General features: G+C 36.1%; 1 protein-coding gene across 4 annotated transcripts in view; it reads right to left on the minus strand.

The window, feature by feature from the left end:
* Positions 1 to 23,937, minus strand: part of ntm (neurotrimin) — a 338,066-nt gene that overhangs the window by 99,084 nt on the left and 215,045 nt on the right. The gene's annotated exons all lie outside the window — the stretch shown is intronic.

The following is a 23,937-nucleotide window of genomic DNA, read 5'->3' on the forward strand; positions in this document are numbered from 1 at the left end:
CACATGACATGATTTTGAAAAACATTTAACTAAATACAGAGTTTTAGACGTACCATCTTCAGATTTTAAATATAAAATGTTTAGACATATGGCTTTAGCTGTAGTGCATTTCTAGATTGCTACAGTGCCAACTTCAATTTTATTTTCATGAGGATATTTCATAAAAATAAATTTCTAATAACTTTACAAAACTTTGAAGCTAATTATAACAATTTTTTTCATTATGCCAATAATTAATTCTACATTTACAATAAACTGCCAGGTGTCAGCTTTCAAATGAGATCATACTTGTGCTTTTAGTACAAAGGGTTCATGAACTGTATCTGTTTCAGTTTGGGAATGTCATTTCTGGGGATTTTTCAAAAGTGGGGTTGCAGCTTAACAGGTTAAATTGAAGCTTATAAACTTGGGAAATTTTGCATGTACATTTGAGGCAGTGATATATATTTTGGGGTATGTTGAGGGTGATATTTGACAGCAAAAAGGCAGCAATCCCCAGAATCTTTTTCTGCTAGTTTCCCCTATGTGTCAGGATACACCATGCAAAATTTTAGGGTTATATGGCCATTTATGTAGCTGCAGTACCTTAATATTCACAATTACATCATTCCACCAAAAGCTTTTCACAAAAAGGGTGTTTTTTGGCCCCTGAGACCAAACGGCGCCGAATTGGGGGTGGTCGTTATCAACTTGTGATGGCCTAAGGTATAAGATAATAGGAAATAATAGTGAAAAAAAGGTAGCAAAAAACATCCTGAGGAGTGGACCTGGCTCCCGGCCTATGGGTCATGGATCCAACAAGAGGATTTGTTTTTAATTTAAACTTGAATATTTTTTTTTTAAAAATCATTATTTCATTTGTACTTATTATTTATTTAAAAAAAGCCTTGCAGGTAAAATGAGAAAGAAAACAAACAAATCTGGAGACCAAAAAACATCATGTGAAGGTGAGTTTCGCACAAGTATCACATGAGTATAACATGTTTTATTCACTGCATAATGTCTTTAGGGTTTACAGGCTCATTTGTTCCTGAATACAGATTTCTTGGAACGAGAAAAGCAAGCAGAGAATGTTCAAGAATGCCATAGAAATGCTGCAATCATAAAAGAAAGAACATTTTGTGAATTGTCCCTGAAGCATCATCAGCGTGTTGAATGCCGTGTTGATTCATCCCTCATTCTCACAATGCAGTGCCACATTTTAAAGCTGCCACAATCCTCTGACAAATCACAGCTGTTTAACTACAAAAGACTCACTTGCTGTTCCTACACGAAAAAAAAGAAAAAAAAAGAAAAAAAAAAACATGTATGTTTGGCACCTTAAGATCTCTCCAGCCTCGAGTGTCATCAAGCCCTGATGTGCGATTAACAGATTTCAAAAAGCAACACACAAACATGTAAACAAAACATAAGCGAGCTGCATACGAATGTGGAAACCGAGATGTGTCAGCTGCTGTTTTCCTGTGGCTATTTCACACAGGATCATGTCTGAGGGCGCTAAATGTACCCTTTCATTTTCACTCTGCATTTCAACCTCTGCTAATAAGCTTGAAATTAAAAAAGACAGACGCCATTGGCCTGTTTATATGATAAGGTCCTGCTGACCATACAAAGCAAAGACGAGATGAGACGAGTCCACAGCAGGCGTTTCACATCACAGACGAGCCGCTGTTAAGGCTGTGAACTCCTTTTTCATGGATTTGTTTAGAGAAAATATGATATTAATGAATGACGGTCATGACTGTTAGAAGCGTTGCAGTGAGACTAAGAAAAACATTTATGAAATGAATGTTTATTAATATTCAAAGTAGGTATGTGACGGTAAGGAATTTTTTATTTATTTTTTTTCACTATGGCTACAGCTAAATGTTTAACTGTGTCTACTTTGTAAGCCCTCTCACAAAAAGAAGTGGATTTAAATTGAGGTATAGTGTGAGCGAAGAGCATTATGATTGTAAAGCAAAGCTTTAGAGTAAAGATCCTACTGATGTGTGATCCAGCGATATCAGAGAAGCATCAGCCTATGAACATGCTTTTGTTGGGAATCATGCGACAGCGTGGGAGAGCTTTTCAGACAGCAACATCAGATGCAAGAGCACATGTATCACAAATTCATACAGAGGGAAACAAACAATCAACACCGGGAGCCCTTTTTTGTTTGTTTTTTTTCGCCTTGGATGATTTCTTTCCTGGCACGGACGCATATGCCGAGATTATACTGTGTCATGTAGGGTAAATTTAGAACATCTTATGTGTTTCCAGCTCTGAAGTGAGTGCTGAGATGGTGCACATAACATGGTTTGATCTTAGACCCACACATAAAGCTCCAGTTGAACTGGCACTAAGTGCCTCCAGTCACGGACAAAAGCAAACCTCCCTGCCACTGATACTGATGAAGAGAGAGAACCGCTGGAGCCGGCAGAAAAGCAAAATGAAATGTGCAACCATTTATTCCCAGTGGTTAAGTGACTGTAATAGGAGCCAATGCCATTTAAGTGTTTCTTATTTGTCTTATAATGACAAGCCGAACAGCTGATGAACCAATGCACAAACTGGCCAACGTTACAGCACAGAAGGTACAGCACGGATTCCCCCCATTAACCAGCGTACAATTAACAGTGACAGAAAGGGCACCAGGGACTTGGCTAAATCCTGGGCCTGCTATTGTGATGCTCTGTTTAAACTGATGCCCTCAGCACTTCCAATTAAACACGTGAAAAAAACAGATGTACAAACAAAAACGCTTATTTGCTAATCGGCTGTGGAACTGTTTGAACGTAACGTAATGGTGGCGAAAAGCTGGCAGGAAAGCCACAAGGGTGACAACGGTGTTGTGTGGAAGTATACCACTGTTAAGAGTTATCTAAAGAGTCATTTGAGCACTAAACGCATTTTATTATGCTAATGCATTATATTATAATATATAAAATATTATACACATAAAATAATAAATGCAGAAGTGTGAATAACAGTAATAATTCTATATTTATGATTTTATGATGATAATAAATGGTAATAAAAATACATATATTAAACAATCATAAAATAATAAATGTAGAAGTATAAAGAAATAATAATCATACTTTGTTTTTCTACATTTATTATTTTATCTATTTTATATGTATAATGTATTTGTATTATGATTATGAATAATACATTACAAATACATACATAACATATATTGTATATAAAACATCAAAATAATAAACGTAGAAGTGCAACAGACATAATAGACAGACAGACAGATGGATGGATGGATGGATGAGTAAGCAAGTATGCATATATGCCCACAACATGTTTACTAATTTAGTAGCTAGGCTATATCATGGGCTATCTGTCTGATATTGGTACAAAGTTATGCATGCTCTTCCTCAGCTAAATTAACGTCAGTCTTTATTTCTATTTTAGCTTTATGAGTGTGTCATTATGTCTTATGGGTCAAGAGGCAGCTCACCCGTGTGTAATATTTAAAACTGATGGGTAATTTACCCGTCCCTTTCATCATGTTTTGACTTAATTAAATCAGGCACACTTCTCGTTTCCATCACAGTCCTGGACTTTGAATTTGCTCAGCCAGCCCGACACATCTTACACTGCAGATCTAAGGTGTCCACACAGGACTTAGTCTAGATTATTAGTGAGGGCTAATTGGATTTCAACACTTTAAGTAGGTCATCTATACAGCACTGGACCAACTGATCTAGTGTCTCACATGTGTTACCTGACATGCTCAAATTTAAATTTGCACATAGACAACAAAAAGATCTCCGGAACGATATTTCAAAACTATTTCAGCAACTCAACACAGATATGCATCACTGCTGAAGTCTAGAGGTCTAAAAGCAAAACTTCAAATGGGTTTGAATACTACAAATCATATTCGGTTAAGCTGAAATTGCCTTTGAATTATGAAAAGACCTGAGAACCCAGGAATCCTCGCCTACACTCAACGAATACAGAAACTATAGCACAATACCCACTAGCCTATAACATCTCAGTGAACCCTTCAAGCTTCTTCTAAATCATATTCAACTCAATAAATAGGCTAATATATAAAATGACCAGACCACTTCCGAACGAAATCTTAACCACTAATGCTAGTCAGATCAGAACCATGAGCTAGGCTATGTTGCATTTTACAATAGTGGAATCTTGACTGACAAAGCAGATCTTTACTGACAAAACCAATAAAACATGATATTCATAAGCCAACATGACATGTTAGAGGTAAAGGACAGATTTATTGTGATGTTTATGAAATGCTGCTGTCATTGAAGCTCAGAATTACATTCATTATTATGAATCCTGCGGAGGAGGCTCTGCTAGCGTTCCCTCTGCTGTGTAAACATGATTTCTAAAATCATCATTTTTCATTACACTATTGGACATAAAGTGCCTGTAAATGGCACATACAGACTGTATTTAACCAGCACAACCTGCTAATGATGCACTACGGAGACTGAAAAGGTTAAATCTAATTTTCATATTAAACATTTCTGATATTTATTTCTGTAGAAAACAAAAATGTAGATCGTATTAGTTTGGTATTGCACACTATGAGCTTAAAATAGGCTAGCTGTTTTCTATTTCAATATATTTTAAAATGTAATTTATTCCTGTAATGGGAATTTTAAGCATCATTACTCCAGTCTTCAGTGTCACATGATCCTTCAGAAATCATTCTAATATGCGGATTTGGTGGTCAATACATTTTTCGTTTCATCATCAATCTTGAATACAGCTGTGCTGTTTAATATTTTGTGGAACCCATGATATATATATATATATATATTTTTTGTTTTTTTTTGTTTTTTTTTTGATGGATAGAAAGTTCATATGAAAAGCATTTATTTAAAATAGAAATGTTATGTAATATTATAAATGTCTTTACTGTTACTTTTCATGAATTTACGCATCCATGGTCAATACAAGTATGTTTAAAAAAAGTACAGACCCCAAACTTTGAATGCATTCAAAGTTTGGGGTCTGTACTTTTTTTAAACATACTTGTATTTACCATGGATTTGTCATGGTAGTGCATCCTAAATTACTAAAAAAAAATGTGTGTGCAATTAGCCTATTGTAAATTAGCTGTAATTTGTCTAGTTCGCTACCCATACCATTTTTTATGCATTGTTACCAACACCACAAATACACACATTCACTTTCCAGTTAGTATGCACCTCCTACTGTGCACTTTATAGTGTATATTTGATTGTTGTACTGTACTAGTCTTTCAGTGTACACTATAATATACTTATATTTTGTATTGCTTTAGTGCACACTCGATTTCCACTGCATATACACTTAATAAATATGCACCACTCTTTGTACAATCCAAAAACAGTCTTGTTTTAGAATATTGAAAAATGTAATTACAAAACATGCAAAGCGAAGTCAACAGCAGGTGGCATGCAGCTCTGTATGCATAAACAACTCTGATTGGCTAGGATCATTATAATGTTAATGTTAGGTTATGTTACTCAGAGACGCATTCAGGAACGAATGACTGCATGGTTTTTTTTGATTACTGCATTATTAGTCCATGATGAAAACGCAGGGGGGAGGCATGTGAGGTCTCTCTCCTGGAGTCCATGCTGATTAAAAGAGCACAGAGAGCTTCACCTCAGCATTGCGGGGTAGACAGAGAGTTTTGTCTTGCAAACCCTGAGGGTTTCTATGATGTGGAAATTCAAGATTGATTCTAAGTCGTGTGAACTCCCACTCTTCTGTTTCCAGGGGACTTGAAAGTGTGTAGCTCCAATTTGTTGAGAAAAGCTATGGGGTTCTGTTTAAATACAGCGTGGAGTTCTACTCTAAGGTGCATCTGTGTAAGAAAGTCATGCGTGGCGTCAAAAAATAGTGCTTCTTAACAGTCTTTGGAACTTTCTTGATTCAGCAAGCTTTTTAGGATTTTTGGATCTGCCGCAGCAAAAAGAAAACCCCTTTTTTTCTCACGCCCGTCTCTCTTGTCAAAAGACCGCAGTGGCTTGAAAGTTAAAGAAGGTCACAGCAGCCTGTCATAACTCTCATTTAAAGCGCTGGATGGGTGAACAGAGCAGAATTGCAGCTACCGCGAGGGGTAAAGAGAATGACTGACGGGACACAGAAGATCAGTCCTCCTCTACAATCTCGCCATCAACACAAAAATCGATAGTCTATCAATCTACATGTTCAGCGACTCAGAATTAATTATAGCAGCTCACGCCAAGAAACTACAAAGTCAGGTACTCCTTAACAGATCTATATTTGTGGCTTTTTTCTTTATTTCTGGCCGTGTGCCACTCCATATTGAGAGAGGAGTAGGGAGAAGGCAGGAAATGATAAGGAGTGAGAGAGGGGGAACAAGAACAGATAACATTATGAGGAGGATTCGAACTTGCACTAAATCTCAGTGTGTAAACTAGTAGGCCAGGGCTCCTACATGAGCTCAGTTTCCAATGCAAAATGTATATTATGTTACTATTTATAAGCATTTTTGGGGTACATAAAAAATTAGCAGCTGCAGACATCACATCTGCATCATAACTAGATAGCTGACAATACATTTCAAAAAGTGACAGCTTTCCTCTGTAGTGTGACATGATATATTTCATCCCAAACTATTCTAAACAGTTTTTTTCTCTCATTTTTATAACTATTACACATGCAAATTTATGACATCATATTAATTGAGAGACTACACTGATTAGATGTACTTGAGAAAATCCATTTCAGGGTTCCTGCAGGTTTCAGTTAGTCAAATTTAAGACCTTTTTAAGACATTTTAAGACCATAAAGATTGAAATTTAAGACCTACACGACGACGCATTGCCAAAAAAATATTCAAATCAAAGAATTCATTTTATTTCAATGAATTCAGTAATTGAAAAAGCATTAACTTAATTTACAGATAAAGCAATCACATTAGTAACCTTCCAGACCCAACAACGCGTGTCAGAGAAAAGAACAGAATCAGATATAATTTTTTTATAGAAAATTGTACTTTGCATATTATAGGCCTACTGTAAAAAACACATAATTAGTTGATTTTAGTTGATCATAACTAGAGATGAAATGGCATGAACATTTAATTTAATTATTATAGTGCCAAAAATTACCACTGTTATCACAGAATCCTGTTCAAAAAGTACTAATACTACACAATGAAATCAATTCACCAAGTTTTATGTCGAAAAACAGCAAATAACAAATAAAATTAGCATCAATACACACTAACATAAACATGAAAATAATACAATTAAAAATGATAGCCAGATTTTAAAAGTGTCTTGCAACATGTATACTAACATGTACAAGATAAACCTCACATATTTCAGACTTTAATTTATCTTTTTTGACTCATTCTTTTTATAAAAAATTATTTACTGACATTTACAATACAGTTTAGCTTATCTTTTATTTTTAATAGTAAAATTCGGTCCGATTTTCCCGTGGCGTCTGTCGTTGCTATGCAACTGAGCACTGTGCTCTCCACAATGACAAAAAAGTTTTAGTGGCTAATGGATTTCCACCCCCGAAAAACACTTGCTGCAGCTCTGTTACAAGATTTATTTACGGAGAAGAGAAAAACACCCGTAGTGTTTGGGTGCACCTGCATCCTTCATGTCTTTTTTCATGTCGCTGCGCCTGGATAAAAACGAGCGCGTCGCTTACCGCGCTCCTACATTTGAATGAACTTGAGCGCTTAAAAGACGCGATATGTGAACTGCCTCTTGGCGAGCGACTTCGATACTTTTTTGCTACTTTGTAATAACTTTCTGCGGCCAGCGTTTCTGGAAATGAACGAGGGTAAAATCTTTTTTAAGACCTGACTAAATGAAATTTAAGACCGCGGATGAAAATCTGGCTGTTTTTAAGACGTTTTAAGGCCTTAAATTTAAAGTTCAGAATTTAAGACTTTTTAAGACCCCGCGGGAACCCTGCATTTATCACACTATTTAAGTGAATTACAGCTTGCTTGCTAAAAGGCAATTCAAATGTTGTTGTTTTTAATTATAAGAAACTATTTATGTGATTTTAAACTACACACTTTCACTTATACATTCATATTAATACTAACCTAAATTATTAAATGACTAAATTCTTTTAAAATCATTTCAGAAACAAACAAGTAAACATAATAACACTTTGGTAATGTATTATCACAATTTATTATATTTATTATTTACATTTTATAATGATAATATGCAGAGGATCGTGCTCCTCTAAATCCATAAAAGGTGAAATCATAGACTGTAAAAACAAATATGGACGTAGTGTCCGTAGACGTCACCCGTAGGTTTCTGAAGAGCATTTGTGAAGCCCAAAGTGGGCGGAGCCGGGCGTTGCCATCTTGGCAGCACGTCACTCCAGGAGAACAGAAAATGGGCAAAGAGGCGGGATTAGCTCAGGTGACGTGACAGCTAACAGACAACAGTGGCAATCCACCTGTCACTCAAGTGGCCACGCCCTTAATTATGCAGAAATGTAAGGATTAATATAATTTAAACAGATGAGTTATAAAAAAAGTAAAGTTGGCCATTTTAACATGGGTGGTCTATGGGATTGACTCTCTTTTGGAGCCTGTCTCTAGCGGCCAGTCGATGAATTGCAGTTTAAGTCAGTTTAAGTGTTGGTTTCAAGAGAGCCCGGAAGGTTGCCGCTTGGTTAAAATCTATAATGAATGAGCACCAGGCAGCAGAGCAAGAAATTTAGCTTTAGTTACAGAATTCAAAGAAAGTCAAAATGATTGTGCCACCACTGATACTCCTCTCTGGACAAGGCTGGATTTCTCTGAGGATCCCCAGAGTAGGTAAATTCTCAGTAATTTATACAGAAAAGAGCTTTTGCATGACCTCAATAATTTTGGTGCAAAGCAAAATGCAAGTCAGTGTGATATAATATGCATTAAATACCCTCTTCATCTCTTATAAGACAGATTGTGAACATCTTGCCGCTTTAATGACAGGCCCTCCCGAGAGAAATAAACAAGAGACAGAAATTCTTCTTGCAAATTGCTTCACTTAGCGCAACAGACCCAGTCCCATCTAAAAATACTCGGGCCTCAGGAGTCTTTTTATTCAAGCAAATGAAGGGAAGCAAATGATGATGGTCTATATCTATACATAACATTGATTATGCATGTAATAGACGAGTACAAGGGAGTGAATGATTGGCCGTTCAATCAGAAACCTGAACGGAAAAAATAAATGCTTTCTCTTTAATGACTAATGAACTCTGTCCTGAGCAGTAAAAAAATCAAAGGAGGCAATTTACTCTCCTTCTCCTCCTCAGTTTTTATACAATGTTGCATGCGATCAAATGCTCAGTGAGAGAAAACCCTTAAGTCCTTGTTACTGGGGACTGTACGTTTCCTTTCCTTCATTTGCATGTTTACGTGATCATACTGCATATGTTTAGATGTGTTTTGTGTGTGTTTATGCACACACTCTTGATTTTGTTAACCTTGCTCAGCAGAGGCGGAGTTTAGACCTTTAAGCACCTAATTCAGTGAAACTGGTCTCCCACCTCTAAAGTCTTTGGCTGCGGTCCAGACGTTCAAAGCAGCGCCACACACACATGCGCTAGCCAGCCTTGAACCACTCGCCACGCTGACGCAAACCGCCAGGAAAAAAGTGACATGCTGAAAAGCTGAGTCCTACATCTCTCTCCCACTAGCACAAGCTCTGGGGATGCAGGTATCAACTGCTAAGTTCTGGGCCCAGGTGATAAAATAAACTGCAAACAACATTCAGGAATTACTAATAGGTGTGCGTGGGCAAAATATCAAGTCTTAGGAGTGTGTTTTGTTGCTGAGATGCATTTTAAGAATGAAGTGCTGGCAACCTGTGCTGGGTAATGCTGTCTGATGTTGGTCAAGGATTTGAATTATTAAAGTAAAGTTCATGTTTTGAAATGCTCCTCAAAAGGAGCTGGCACGTGTTTTATTCTCTCTGTTAAATAAAGTAAGAGGATGAAATAAACGTCCAAAATTCAGTACTGAGCAAAAGTGATTTTGAATTTTGTGATCTTGAAGGAAAGAACTGAAGGAAGTTTATATGTCAGGGGTTTTGCCCCAAATATGATGACCCCCTTACTAAAAAAGATATGCAGATATATATTTTGAATGTGTACAAACCCATTTAAACTATGTGAGAAAAATAGTAAGTGTGATATTATAAAGATTAAATGTACACTATACAGGGCTGGACATTAAGCCTTTTTATGTGCTTCTCAGACAAGTAAATCACTCATTCACTTGTCCGAGTATAAAAATTGCTTGTCCAGAAAAAAAGAAAATAAAAATGTTTGTGTTGTAAATATAATTTATTCTGAAGCAATATTCCCAACAGTGTTCAGTCAGCTTTGACATATTGAAATCTGCATATTTATTACATTTTAATATTTAGCATTTTTCCCTTCTTTTTCAATTTATTTTTCAATTTGATCAATAAATTAAATTAGAACAATAAGACACTATAGGGCTGTAACCAATCAAATTAAATAATTTAAACTGAAAAATTATAACTGCATTAAATAATGTTATGGGATTGTTTTAAATATTTTATGAATATACAAATAAGAAATGTTGGAAAGAATGATCATTTTAAACAAGAAACTAAACAAGTAGTTGGCGGCAGGTGTCACATGTTCAATCGTGATGGTATTCAGCACTCGTGTGATGTTGCTTAACTGTATCATATGTTATATATTTAAAAACTAAGCTCATTTGTTACGATTTTCTCCTCGAGAGGCTGCGTAAGCCTCAACAGCGCAACCTTGTTATCGTCAGTAGTACATTATATATAGGCTAATATTATTATTATTTACTATCAATCATCACTTACAATAAATAAAACAGAATCACTCACATTTTGGGGATTCCCTAGCTAATTTTTGTTATTGATGTTTTGATCCGGTCGGAACAGTAAAATTATCTTTCACTTGCCCCTTCAAAAAATCCACTTGTCCCGGACAAGCATTAATGTCAAGCCCTGCTATATAACTTTTTATTTTAAAATTAACTAAATTTAAAGTCATTACATCATAAATCCCTCTTCCAGTGTCATAGGTTAGTTGTCACAAAGAGCACGTAAAATCATCCATTTTAAAATACTGAAGAGAGGAGAATCTGTTGGCATAAAGAGAACGCAACTATGCCCGTTATAAAACGAGAATCAACACTGGCTTGTCTTTTCAGAGCTTTCAGAGATGGCGAGAACTGAGGGACTTGAAAAGTTGCAAAAGCAACGCGGAGATGTTTTTTTTATTACTCAGGTAAAGTAAAGTTTATTAAACTAATTATTTAAATTGCTATATTTAGCTCTCTAACAGAGTTCATTGTAAAAACATTATCCATTGTGAAGGCTCATTTCATTATGGTTGTTGTAGCGCTGTGCTGGAATTTATTTTCAAGGAAGTACAGTGTCTATAAATGGGTGTAGAACTACAGTAACGGCTTCAGCTAGTGAGCTTGAGATCCTTTCCATCTAAACTGCTTAGGCCTATATCTCTTAAGCCTAGTGAATGTTTTATGAGAAGTAGGATAATCTCTCTCTTTGGCCCTGAATATCAGTTATAAAAATATGCAACATTTGACCAAATCAGCCTGGCAATAGTCATGATAACAACTTTTGTAACGTAATTAATTAAAAAATATCAGTGATTAGTCAATTAGTCAAAACAACAGCATACAATATTGCACATGCATGCTCAGATGACATAATATTTGGATATTGTATTTATATGTGTCACAGAGCCGAAGCACAACCAAAACAATGTTCTTCCGCAAACTGCATGCAGTTTTATATTCTAACCACAAGTAGAGGGTCAAAAAGTTACATAGTTTATATTAACAACAACAAGTGGATATAAAATTGTCATTGCACTGAATGCAAAATGCAAAATGTTGGAAAATATAAGCTTAATGTGACTATATTTCCTTTTTCTGCCCACTATTAGAGTAATTGGGTAAACTTAAAGAGAATAAAAAACCTAGTGATAAAAAAAAATACAATTATAATCTTTTAAAACACAATAATAATGTCAAATTCAGTAAATTTTCATTTTGTATTTTATTTTTACATGTAAACTTAAGTTGACAGCATATCTTTTTTATTATACCCACTATTAAAGTAGTTTTAGTATAAACCTAAAGAGAAACATAATACTAGTGCAAAAAAAATTCAATCTCACCGAATGTCAAATTCAGTAAATGTTAACTTTTTATTTTATTTTTCATTCTTTACCATATTTTTTGACTCTGAACTTTTCCACAGACCCTCTAGAACCCACTGGAGGGCCCATGACCCCATTTTGAAAACCCCCTGATATCATGCAGCACCAAGTGTCCTCAGGGGGATACAACAGCATACATTCTTTATACTTCTAAGTAGAGGTTGGTCAATAGAGATTGGTCATCATGGCCAACGGTCAATATAACGTCAATATATACACGTTATTAACAGCACTGAGACAGCAAATTGCAGAAGTGATCACTTGCTGAATGTCTTCACACTTGTGGGGTCAATAAGCTAAAAAATGCAATTGGCAATTCTAGAACCATAAAATTAGATAAAAAACTATGAACTTATGGCCTACAGGTTTAGCATTTCTGTTCACATCAAGCATTTTCTGGACTGAGAACTGATGCATGCTTTTCAACATCTAGGCCTACTATTAGCTGAAGCTTTACAAAAAAGTAGGGCGAGCTCAATCTTGAGCAAATGCGAATGGACCGTCTCGTTTCTCTGTCAGAGTTCGTAATTTTGAGGTTGCGTAATTTGACACATTTTGACTGCACAGACGGCAAATCTCTGGAAAGTAATGGATGTCGAAAACATGCAATTTTTCAAAAATCACAATGCTACTTTTGTGGTCATTAAATGAATCATCTGGGCCACATTTATGGAGAAAAAAGCCAGAGCAAAAGACGATGGAGATGTTTGAGGGCAGAATGTTTCCAAATAAAAATAGGAAAAACCGAGGCCAAGTGTGATTACATCCGCAGTGCTATTCGCCTTGTTTTTGTTTCTCCTTCTCTCGCTCTCTGTCCTCTCTAAGGTTAACGAGTCTGGTGAAAGGAAATGGGTCTGAGAGACAGCAAGGTGTTGGACCATTTGGTGTGTAGCCAGGCCAAAGAGCTGCCACAATGTCATTATGCCCTGATGGCGGCTCAAACCAGAATAAGTGACAAGCAGCTGTCGCTAATGCACTCGCTAACAGATGCGTCTAGTCTTTCATCCCCTTACCGGGGCTGGATGCAAGCTCCTTTCAGCCAAAAAAATAAATCAAACTACAGTAGAGCGTGGGCCATTTTGGCACTGCAAATTAATTCTGAAATATCAAAACACTGATTAATCCCGGGTCTCTGAATTGTCTGAATGGTCATTCATTATGACAGCACCCCGTGCTCCTGTCTGGCCCTGTGATGGTGGCTCAAATTATTAGGCTTTAATGAGAGACAAGAGAATGTTGATGTAAGGTAAAGGAAAGTGGAATTAGACAGATAATGTTGAGCAGCTCGCTGTGAAATCAAATTAGCACTCTCTCTCAATCTTATCAGCAAGAAGCTTTTTTTTTTTTTTTTTCAAAGCCGCAGTCCATTCAAACCTCTCCAGTTAATTCTCTTCTCTGTCTCTGCTGCAGATATTCACAATATATCTGATCGTTCAATACAGTTCAGTTAATACAAGAGAACTTTGAGCTTACTGCAAGAATCAGGATATGTGATAGCTAGATATCACAGCCGAGATTTGTGGGGGATAGTGGTGGCAGGAACAGAAGTTATGCTGATGAACAAAGTCCAACAGATTTTTTATGATGGATGATGTGTTACATATATGTCGATTCAAAACTGTATTACAGCTTTTATTCAGGATCTACAAAGTTGCTAATAACATTGTGAAGAAGCCATTAGTATATAGTATTACTAGTACAACAGTATCTCTTTAAGGGAAAAGTGATGCAATAAAAGTGTTTAGTGAAAAGTGAACTGAAAGAATAACAAACATCAAGTTGCTGTGCAGTGGTGATGGTGATTTTTAAAGCTACACTGTGTAATTTTTTTAGTTGATTCTTAGCAAAAAACACTTAGTTCTTTCAAAAATATATGTGCTCATTAATGTATATTTACTTCTTTCCAGTAATAAAGTATTCTCGTAAATTTATAATCTGCCATTGAAAGTACATACGGGTGAGGGGTTCGAATGCCGGTCGCGATGTTGCCCCTCCATCTTGAAACTACATTAGCCAAAGAGGGACATATCTGTAAATTCAAGCTTCGCCTTTCGCGCTTTACACTCAGTGACACAGAGACGAATGCGAGGGGGAGATTACTCGCGACTGCCGGCAGATTTGAAAGATTGCTGATGGAGGATCACGCCTATTTTCGAGTACATGTAGCAGAGTCGCCAAGGAAGCGAAAGAGAATTAAAACGTCAACGCGACAGGCAAATCAGCAAGACCAAAGTCAATACTGGAGTAACTTTTCCCAAATTTTAAAACGGACGCCGAAGTTGCCTGCTTTCTTCTCGACAGGTAATTCAGCCTATTTGTTTTATAGTTGCTTGTCTAACCATAGCATGGTTGTGCATAACGCCAGAACGACCTCTAGTATAACTTGCGTTACTTTTCCTCACGTCAATGGTGAAAAAGAATTGTTTACCTTGTAACATAAATCTGTGCTGCGACGGATCACAGGTGATAGGTTTAAAGGCGCAATTGGACGAAGTCGAACTGGAAGCGATGTTAATCTTGGAATAATCCGGCCACCGTAGGAGTTAAAACGCCCTCGAAATTGAAAGGAACAGAAACTAATATTCACTGGGTAGTCATATACAATTTCACCGCTAGATGGGGGAAAATATCACACAGTGTAGCTTTAAGTTACATTGATGCGGTGGTGACATTCATTCAAACATTTCATTCAAAAAAGCTGCTCCATTCAGGAACAAAACCAGTAACTGTCTTTATGAATGAGTCACTGAATAATTCACTGAACCATTTCGTTCAAGAACACTGATTCATTCCTGAACAAAGCTGCTGTGTGTTGCTTGGAGACATGCAATGGTTCATCCTGTTGTGGCTTTCTATTTGGAAAAAGTAACTGGCAATCTTTTTTTTTTTACTGAACTTGCACCTAGAACAATAAGAGCTGCTGCTTCAAATGTATTTTATACTGTCTAGTTCTATGTAGGGCTTCATGCATTTTGATCATTGGATTGCTAACCAGTTGAATAACCGTGGAAAAGCTATACATTCAGAGGCTGTAAATATTGCCATTACGTTGATTTTGTCGGGAGAAAAGATAAGATCACCATTGTCAAATGTAAGTTGTGGCATTGCTTTACTCTGGCATTACATGGCTTGTAGGACTGGGTAAAAAAAATATTGATTAATATTTTAATCGATTCTCATTTTTACTAACCGATATCTATTCTTAAATCCCAAGAATCGATTAGTCATCCTGTTTTCAGTTGATGAATGAATGTAACATTATAGCGCGCATCCCATCCAATAAATCGCAATAATCTTTGTGCTTTGTTACTATTGATATGAAACAAAGTCTTCCGAAAGAATAATAATTTTCTTACGAAATTCAAAAACATAAATACCGTTTTGGCGCTGTGGTGTGAAATCGCTCTGGCCATTAGTTAAGAGATTTGTTTTCCTTGAGAAAATTTGCCATGTTTTGTACCTGATATCCAAAATAATCAATACTGAATCGAATCGGAATTGAAATCTTTTTTGAAATCAAATTTGTGTCAATACCCAGCCCTAATGGCTTGCCCACCCACATTCCTTTGATCCCAAAATACATCCATCAATTATAAAATTATAAAATGTATTTCTAGAAAATTCAACAAAACATTTTCTTACAACCTTACGTGGATTATTTTGACAACATACATAATGAAATATAATTGTATTTGGGCAACAGGTGAATTATAGCTACAATTACCACCACACTTTTACACAAAACTCATTGTAAACCACCATTGAGTGTTTGTAATAAATTCCGATTGAAAAGTAATGTGGATTTTGGTCATATGATGAGCCATAAATATGTTTTTTTTGTAGCATTTAAAAAAAAAAAAAAACGATTTACTACACCGGTTTAGAATTTCTCATGTCAACATCCTTTATTCTTAAAAAAAAAAAAGCCCAAATCACATGCATATAACATTCAAATCATATGCTGTCTTAATTGAATGTTTATTACCTTCATGTTTCATGTGTGTTTCATGTTACCTGGTTAGTTTGGAACAGAAGCGTAGTGAAACTTCGTCAACGGAAAAGACAGGGCGGGTTATGAACACATAATATGAGCGGTGCGCGGCAAACAATTTTAACAGCGCCAACAAGTCATAACAGCGATTGCAGAAGTGAAAAAACAGGGAGACAACGCTGGAAGCCATAATATGCTCACTAGATCGCATAATGAAGAAAATAATTTAAATGACGATTCATTCACAAAGAGCTAAACATGCAAAGTCAGGATTTTGAGAAAATACACAACTGCCAATTTTGTGGGTGTAATAGAAAAGTAGTGTAACGAACTACTGTTGCTAGGGAGTGATAATAAATGTAATAATATAACTTTTAAAAGGAGAAATGAGTAATAAATTACATTTTTGAGGAACAAGTCAAACACTGATAACAGAGGTATACTGTACTTCAAAAATGCTTAATGTAGGGCATTTACACTTGTTTTTTTCATGGTTGGATCATTATCCAATCAGTAAAAACACTAAGAGATCAAGTAAATACCCACAAACAACAGCAAAATGGGGTTATAAATGTTTATCATATCCCATTTTAAATTGCATGAACATAATTCAGAATATGATTGTTTGACCAAATAATGCAGTCCAAATACACACACTTCCACACAGAGCGAGAGAATATTGGATTGATATGCAGGTTAAACCTGGTGGACTCTTCGGAAATTGCAGGGATTTGCTTCTATCCACCAGCATTTGGGAGGCTGGAGATAACGACAGCAGATATATCAGGTGTCAACAACAGACAGACAGACTGGAAGATTTTATCACAAAAGACTCAGTCAGGACCACTCCTCCTGTAAACATGAGAGCAGTGTTCTCCGGGAACCGCCATGAGATGGTGGTGCGAATGTTTTCATGCTGTTTAAGCACCCAATAAAATGCTGAGGTAAATCTCAGAGATGTTTTTTTGTTATGTAGGCCTATTGAGAGTGAAAATGCTGGGAGAGAGGAAATTGGCTGCTCCGAGCTTCAACAAGTAGCACAAGGCCAGCGTACCAGCTCTCGGTGGTATTAACAAGCTATACAAGCAGCACGCCAATAAATCACAAGCTTTTCAGCCACCACAAGTGAAGCAGTGAGTGCTGCCTCTGTCCAATACACTCTAAAACGACAGAACCTGGTGATTATATTAAAACACCAAGGGCCAGAATTAAATAACCCTTTCACTCGTAAATTTAAATTATTCTAACTGAGCCCCCGGCATGAGTTTTTAAGGCGACCATTATTTTTAATGTATCACATTATTTCCATGGCAACGTGTAGGCCTAAAGATTGTCACATGACTGATGTATCAGTTTTCTTTCATTTTTCCTTCTTATTCAAAATATTCACCCATATAGTGAAAAATCTGATATTCTGATTCTCCAATATTAGTAAGTAAATGTATTTTGTCAGTTAAACATATTTATAATGATCATGTTAGTTGATCTACAATGGCCAGAGCTGTTGGATTTACAACACGTAGCCTATATTCAACCACTTTGCCTTAAAGACATGAAAGTAAGTGACTGGTGAACTAGGAGAAGAATAGAGGAAACTTTATAATTACCTACACAATGTGTATCTGGTGTGAATAAAACACAGCATCAATTGATGTCTCAATGGATTATTATTGCCACTTCCATAGACATCAGTGTGCATTTTACAAACTTACGTACGTATTTAAGTCTTGTAAACTCGGTTTACTTGAGTTTCTGGGTTATTGATTTGCATATAAACCGATACAACAGGTTATTTCAATGAACTAATTTCTGATTTTCATATCAGTGTATCAATGTGTAAACATGCTCATTATGTTGAAAACACTGTACATTTGTGAAATATGACAAGCGCTGGGTCTATCCCTGGCTCAGCCCGAGCCAAAGCACAGAATCAGGTTTGAATGTAGCAGTTGATCATGTGACGCAATGAACGTTCTAATCATATGTGTGATTGTACGTGTCAAAGGGTTAAGTCTAATTCTTTAATATAAACCAAGTCAAGTCAAGTCATCTTCATTTATATAGCGTTTTAACGCTGTAGATTGTTCCAAAGCAGCTTCACATTGATAATAGGAAATTAAAGTAAAGTGTTTTGGCTTTATAGCAGCTCTAGAATAAAGTTATTGTCCAGCTAAAGTTAGTTTGATTGATTCACTTCCGTCGCAACGATCATAACAGACACCAAGTTTTAACAGAAAACTCTTAAGTTCTTTCTGCGCAAACTTCAAAAACGCGAACCAGTGAGAACGCCAATGGCATGCACATGCGTACGAGTTCAGTCTATAGGTATGTGCGTTTGAATGTGCGCAGGCTTGTAGTCCTTCCCTACAAATCAACCCTCAACATTCTACTTGTCTGGCCTTAAAATGAATAATACAGAATTTTAATCACTTTCACGTAGCCACGCGAACCGGAATTATCCCGACAACGCTTTATCTGTAGATAGATAAAGGGAGGGGAGGGAGGCCTTCACAGGGAAGAGCCTAGTTGACATTTCAGGACTGCGCTGTCATCTCGTCCAGGCACAGGTCCTTCATCAGATCTGGATACAGCCTGAATCCGGCAGACTGCGGTAAACCTCAGGATAAACAGAGAGACTAATATTAGCGTAGACGCCATTCTTTTTATGATGTAACGAGTACATCCGGATTTATGGGAAGTGTTCCCGGTTCCGGCTGACCTAATCTATGCAGCCTAACATTGAATTATAAAAGTCTATAATGTGTTATGTGTATGCTAGGTCAAAGAGATGTGTTTTTAGTCTAGCTTTGAACTGACAGAGTGTGTCTGCTTCCCGGACAATGTTAGGAAGACTGTTCCAAAGTTTAGTCGATTTTGATATTCTAGGTATTATCAACTGGCCGGAATTTTGAGATCGCAGTAGACGTGAAGGACTATAATGCGTTAAGAGCTCGCTCAAGTACTGCGGAGCTAAACCATTTAGTGCTTTGTAAGTAATTTTAAAGTATTTTTTGTAGTATTTTAAAATGTATACGATGTTTAATAGGGAGCCAGTGCAGTGTTGACAGAACTGGGCTAATATGGTTATACTTCCTGGTTCTGGTAAGAACTCTAGCTGCTGCGTTTTGGACCAGCTGTAATTTGTTTATCAAGCGTGCAGGACAACCACCCATAATAGCATTACAATAATCTAGCCTTGATGTCATGAACGTATGGACTAGGCTAACTGTTCCGCATTTGTCAATGAGAGCATATGACGTAATTTAGAAACCACTCATCTTACTTATCAATCTGGGTTCTTGATGTTGGCTCGACATATCTACAGTACTTAGTTTTAAAATAGCAAAGTGAGAAAATGAATTGCAACTTCAATCACAGAGATAGAGCTAGAAAGCAGCATGTGGAAATCCATTAAGTTCGACATGTTCGGCTTGTGTTTCGATTGTTGGTTTATACCCTAGGTAGTTGTTTTTATATGATACAGTTCATTTATATTTTTGCAACAAACAAAACAGGCATTTGTCAGGAAAGATATTGTCTTCCTAGTCCTTTTCCTAACAGATTTTCAAACATGGCAATCACAAATCTCAAGGGAAACCTGGCTTTACTCACTGCAAATCTAAAGCTAGCATTGCAAGACTCACACCGCTAGTGAACTTAATGCTTCTGTTGTGTTATCTTGTCTTCTTTTAATTGGTTAAGCCATCTTAAAAGCTCAATGGCCTTTCATCTCTGAACTGTAGTTTATTCTTGTGATCACTTTTTCTTGTTTGCACATTTGTTAATGAGCGTCTGTTTATTTTCATTTTTACTTGTGCTTTTTCTTTTTGTATTTCTGTAGCTCATCAATTTCACCTTTTAAACCATAACCATTCTCCTCGTTGTCTTCCAGCAAATAAATTGCCATATTCCATAATCCTCTCCAGACAGTGCAGCACTTCAACGCCCACTCACTGCCCTCAAACTCCCTCAATTTTTGTCACATATTTCCGAAAGAGGGCTTTAATTTAGCCCACGCAATTGTGGACTTACGAAATGAATCTTATTTTTAATGTAATAACCTTGTTATGTTTTGTCCTAAGATTAATTTGGAACTGCCAGAGTTAGTTTTCTGCTAATGTTCACCTGAGGGGGAAATATGACTGAAAACATCACCTTGGGCGGCAAGGTTTGGTGACACCAATAACTGTAAACTGTGTAGCTGTCACAATGGCAATGTATCAGTGAAACTGCTGCACCCTTTGTACAATGTTTATAACTTTGGTCAAATTTTAAATATGTCTACATATAAATGTGGACAAACTTGATTAAACACTCAAATACAGCAAGCTGTAAGTGTCAATTGCAAGAAACATTTTTATCAAACATTATTTTGAATACCCAGGATTAGTTTCAACTCACTAAACAATGAACTGCTAAAATGAACTAAAAGCAACATTTAGAAAACGTTTAATTCATTAAAAATGTGTGTAATGTCAGAGGTTTTAAAGTTTTCTTGTCAAATAAATATCATTCATTCATGCAGTCTATATCTTGACCAATCACAACAGCAGCTTTGGGCAGTACCAAACATAATAATGGGGCTTTTTTATTTTTATTTCTACTTTCTTTCTAGAGCAGCAGCCTCAAAATAGTATTTTAATATTTTTTTCCCCAAAAGTCATGGCCTGCAAATTCATTTTATTTTAAGTTGCCATGAAAAGGAAGTTTTGATAGTCTTTTCTTTCTTATTGTGATGTACTGTGTACGAGTGAACCGGTCTGTTTGTTGTTGTCATCTTGGCTATATAGTAGTCGCATATTTACAGTGTTTTAGGCCTGTATAAGTACTATTCCCAATAGACAAAATGAAGTCTTCACTGCGTGCAACAGATTGTTATTGTTTTCCCATGCTTCAAATGCATTTCTCCAACTTTATCATACACTGGTGACTACATGGCTATAAATGTTTAATACTGTTTAAAAACAGCCAGACACTTTGTATATAAATATTGTCAATCAGTGATCTGGTTTTTTTATCCCTGCACAGAGGTTAAGCTTTATTAAAGTGGGTGTAATCCTGTTAGTCATGAGAATATCCTAAAGGTTAGGCTGTACATGTCCCTACATTAAGACATATGAAGATCCCAAACAATTGTGACCAAAATATCTAGCCTGGCTATTTTTGAGTGTAACTTTGCAACACAAGCACCCAAACTCATACACATTTGTTTTTCTGTCACTGTGGGGACTTTCCATTGACTTAGGCTATATTGTGTTTATTCTGAACTAATGATAATAGAGGAAGACCAGGGATGGTAGTAACACTTTTTGTTTGAGCATCAGTAACTCAGTGGTTGTTTGTGCTAGACCTCTCAAACTTTGATACATGGTATGTGTCTATAAATAAAACTCACTTGAACATACTACACAATCACAGATAATGTGAGTTAATGTCAAATGCAAAGAGTTCTGTTGTTACAACCTACCCCACTACTTGGGTGAGTTGTAACACTAGCTGGGGATAAATGTAACAACAATAACTTTATTGAAGAACAAAGAGTAATCACTTTTGAATAAAGTGATAAAGTGACAAAAAAAAAACATTGTATTTCCTTTAGGACTTTAAATTTAGCACACTGCTGTGTGTGTTTGTGTGAGTGTTCATGTAGTGTACTATATTCCGGTCACATTCAGTCACTAACTATGTTGCTATCAACCTTTTATGTGAATTTTAGTGACACCACAAACGCCAAGATGCATTTAAATTCTAAAAATGTGCACAAAAAAAGTGTATGTGTGTATGTAATGTTTTTATCTGATAAGATGACGTGCATAAACTACAATGAAACCATATTTACCAAATAAATCTCTAGATGCGCAACAAACACACACCACATACACATTTTCTAAGCTATGTATATATTTTTTTCCAATTAAGGACATACCCAAAGGGAGGTTATGTCACATTTATGCCACTTTGAGAGACAATTTTATCCACAAACTATAGCTAAGTATGTACACACACATAATTAGTTGGTTACGCACAAACTGCTTAAAATAATTATTTATATAATAAACAATGCTTTTAGAAGTTTTAACAGACTAACAAAGTACAAAGTACTTGGGAACTACTGGGCCTCAAAGAAGGTAATGCACTACATTTGAAAACAGTATAAAATAGCTAATATTCAATTTTCTTTGGCAAAAAACTCATGTGACTGTGCCATAACAGAGGATGTGATTGATAACTGGACATGGAATCATTATAGCCTAAACCTTATGAAGCTCGCCCCTTTTCAGCGCTGCGCTCGTTGTCTTTTGTCTTCCGGTCCATATTTTCACAGCGATCTTGCGTATTTATGAATGAACGGCTCGTTTTAAAATCTTCCCGGTCGACTGACATTTGTTAAGACATCTAAGATGGTTGCACACTTGTTTCTCTGGTGCATAAGGTCTATAAGGGGTTGGTTGTAACATTTTAACAGCACAATTAGTTGGATACACACAAACTGCTTAAAATAATTATAAACAATGCCTTTAGAAGTTTAAATAGACAAAGTGCAAAGTAGGCTTTACCACATTATAAGGGGTTGGTTGTAACATTTTTAATGAACTCTTATAACTATCCCCACCCCAAACAGCCATAACTTTTTAATATGTGGGTTTGAAGTAAGCATGGATGCAAAACATCAAATTAAACTAGAGAAACTACTTTAGGTTATGTAGGTTAAGTCAAATAATTCTATAATACAATGATTGGTCGGCAAAAAAAAAAAAAACCTTGTTTAAAAAAAAAAATGCTACTTTTACTGTTTTTTTGGTCATAAAATCTATAATGTTGGTCACAGTCAAATGCATTTCTCCTGTGAGCACAAAAAGGTGATGGGAGTGAATGATACTGATGACGTCACCATCTCTCTTTTCTGAATTGTTAAACTGACAGTGTTACAACTAACTCTAAACCAAACCCTCACACAAAACGTTCCGAATTTTTACATTTTCATTAAGACATTGTTTGCTATATTCATTAAGTTGTTTTCCTCACTGAAAGTGTTAGCTAGTCCCCACAATGTAGCTGAATTCATGTTTTACTATCCCTGTGGGAACATTTGTTCCCCCAATATAGGCAAAACCTGACACACACACACACGCACACACACTTTCTAAGCTATGTATATTTTTTCCCAATTAAGGTCATACCCGAAGGGAGGTTGTCACATTTACCTCACTTTGGGGACAATATTATCCACAAGCTATGCTATGGCACACACACACACACACACACACACACACACACACACACACACACACACACAGCACAATTAGTTGGATACACACAAACTGCTTAAAATAATTATATAATAAACAATGCCTTTAGAAGTTTTAATAGACTAACATAAAGTGTAAAGTAGGCTACTTGGGAAATACTGAGCCTCAAATAAGGTAATGCACCACATTTGAATACAGTATGTAATGGCTAATATGCAATGTTCTTATGCCACTGAAATGTCAAAACTTTAGTGCATACTTCTGACTCTTGGCTGCTTCATGCAGAAGATATTCTATTTTCTGATATTGCACTGTGAACTGTTAAAATGTTCACATTATTCTGGAATTCAACTTTTTTCCCATGCATTTAATTTGCCACACATATCATTTGTAATTTTACACATGTTATGATATTTCTAAGTTTTAACTTAATTTACTTCATCGGTAGTTAAATTCAAAGTGGCTGAAACAGTGCAA

This window comes from Rutilus rutilus (genome assembly GCF_951802725.1).
Source record: "Rutilus rutilus genome assembly, chromosome: 25".
NCBI lineage: Eukaryota > Metazoa > Chordata > Actinopteri > Cypriniformes > Leuciscidae > Rutilus > Rutilus rutilus.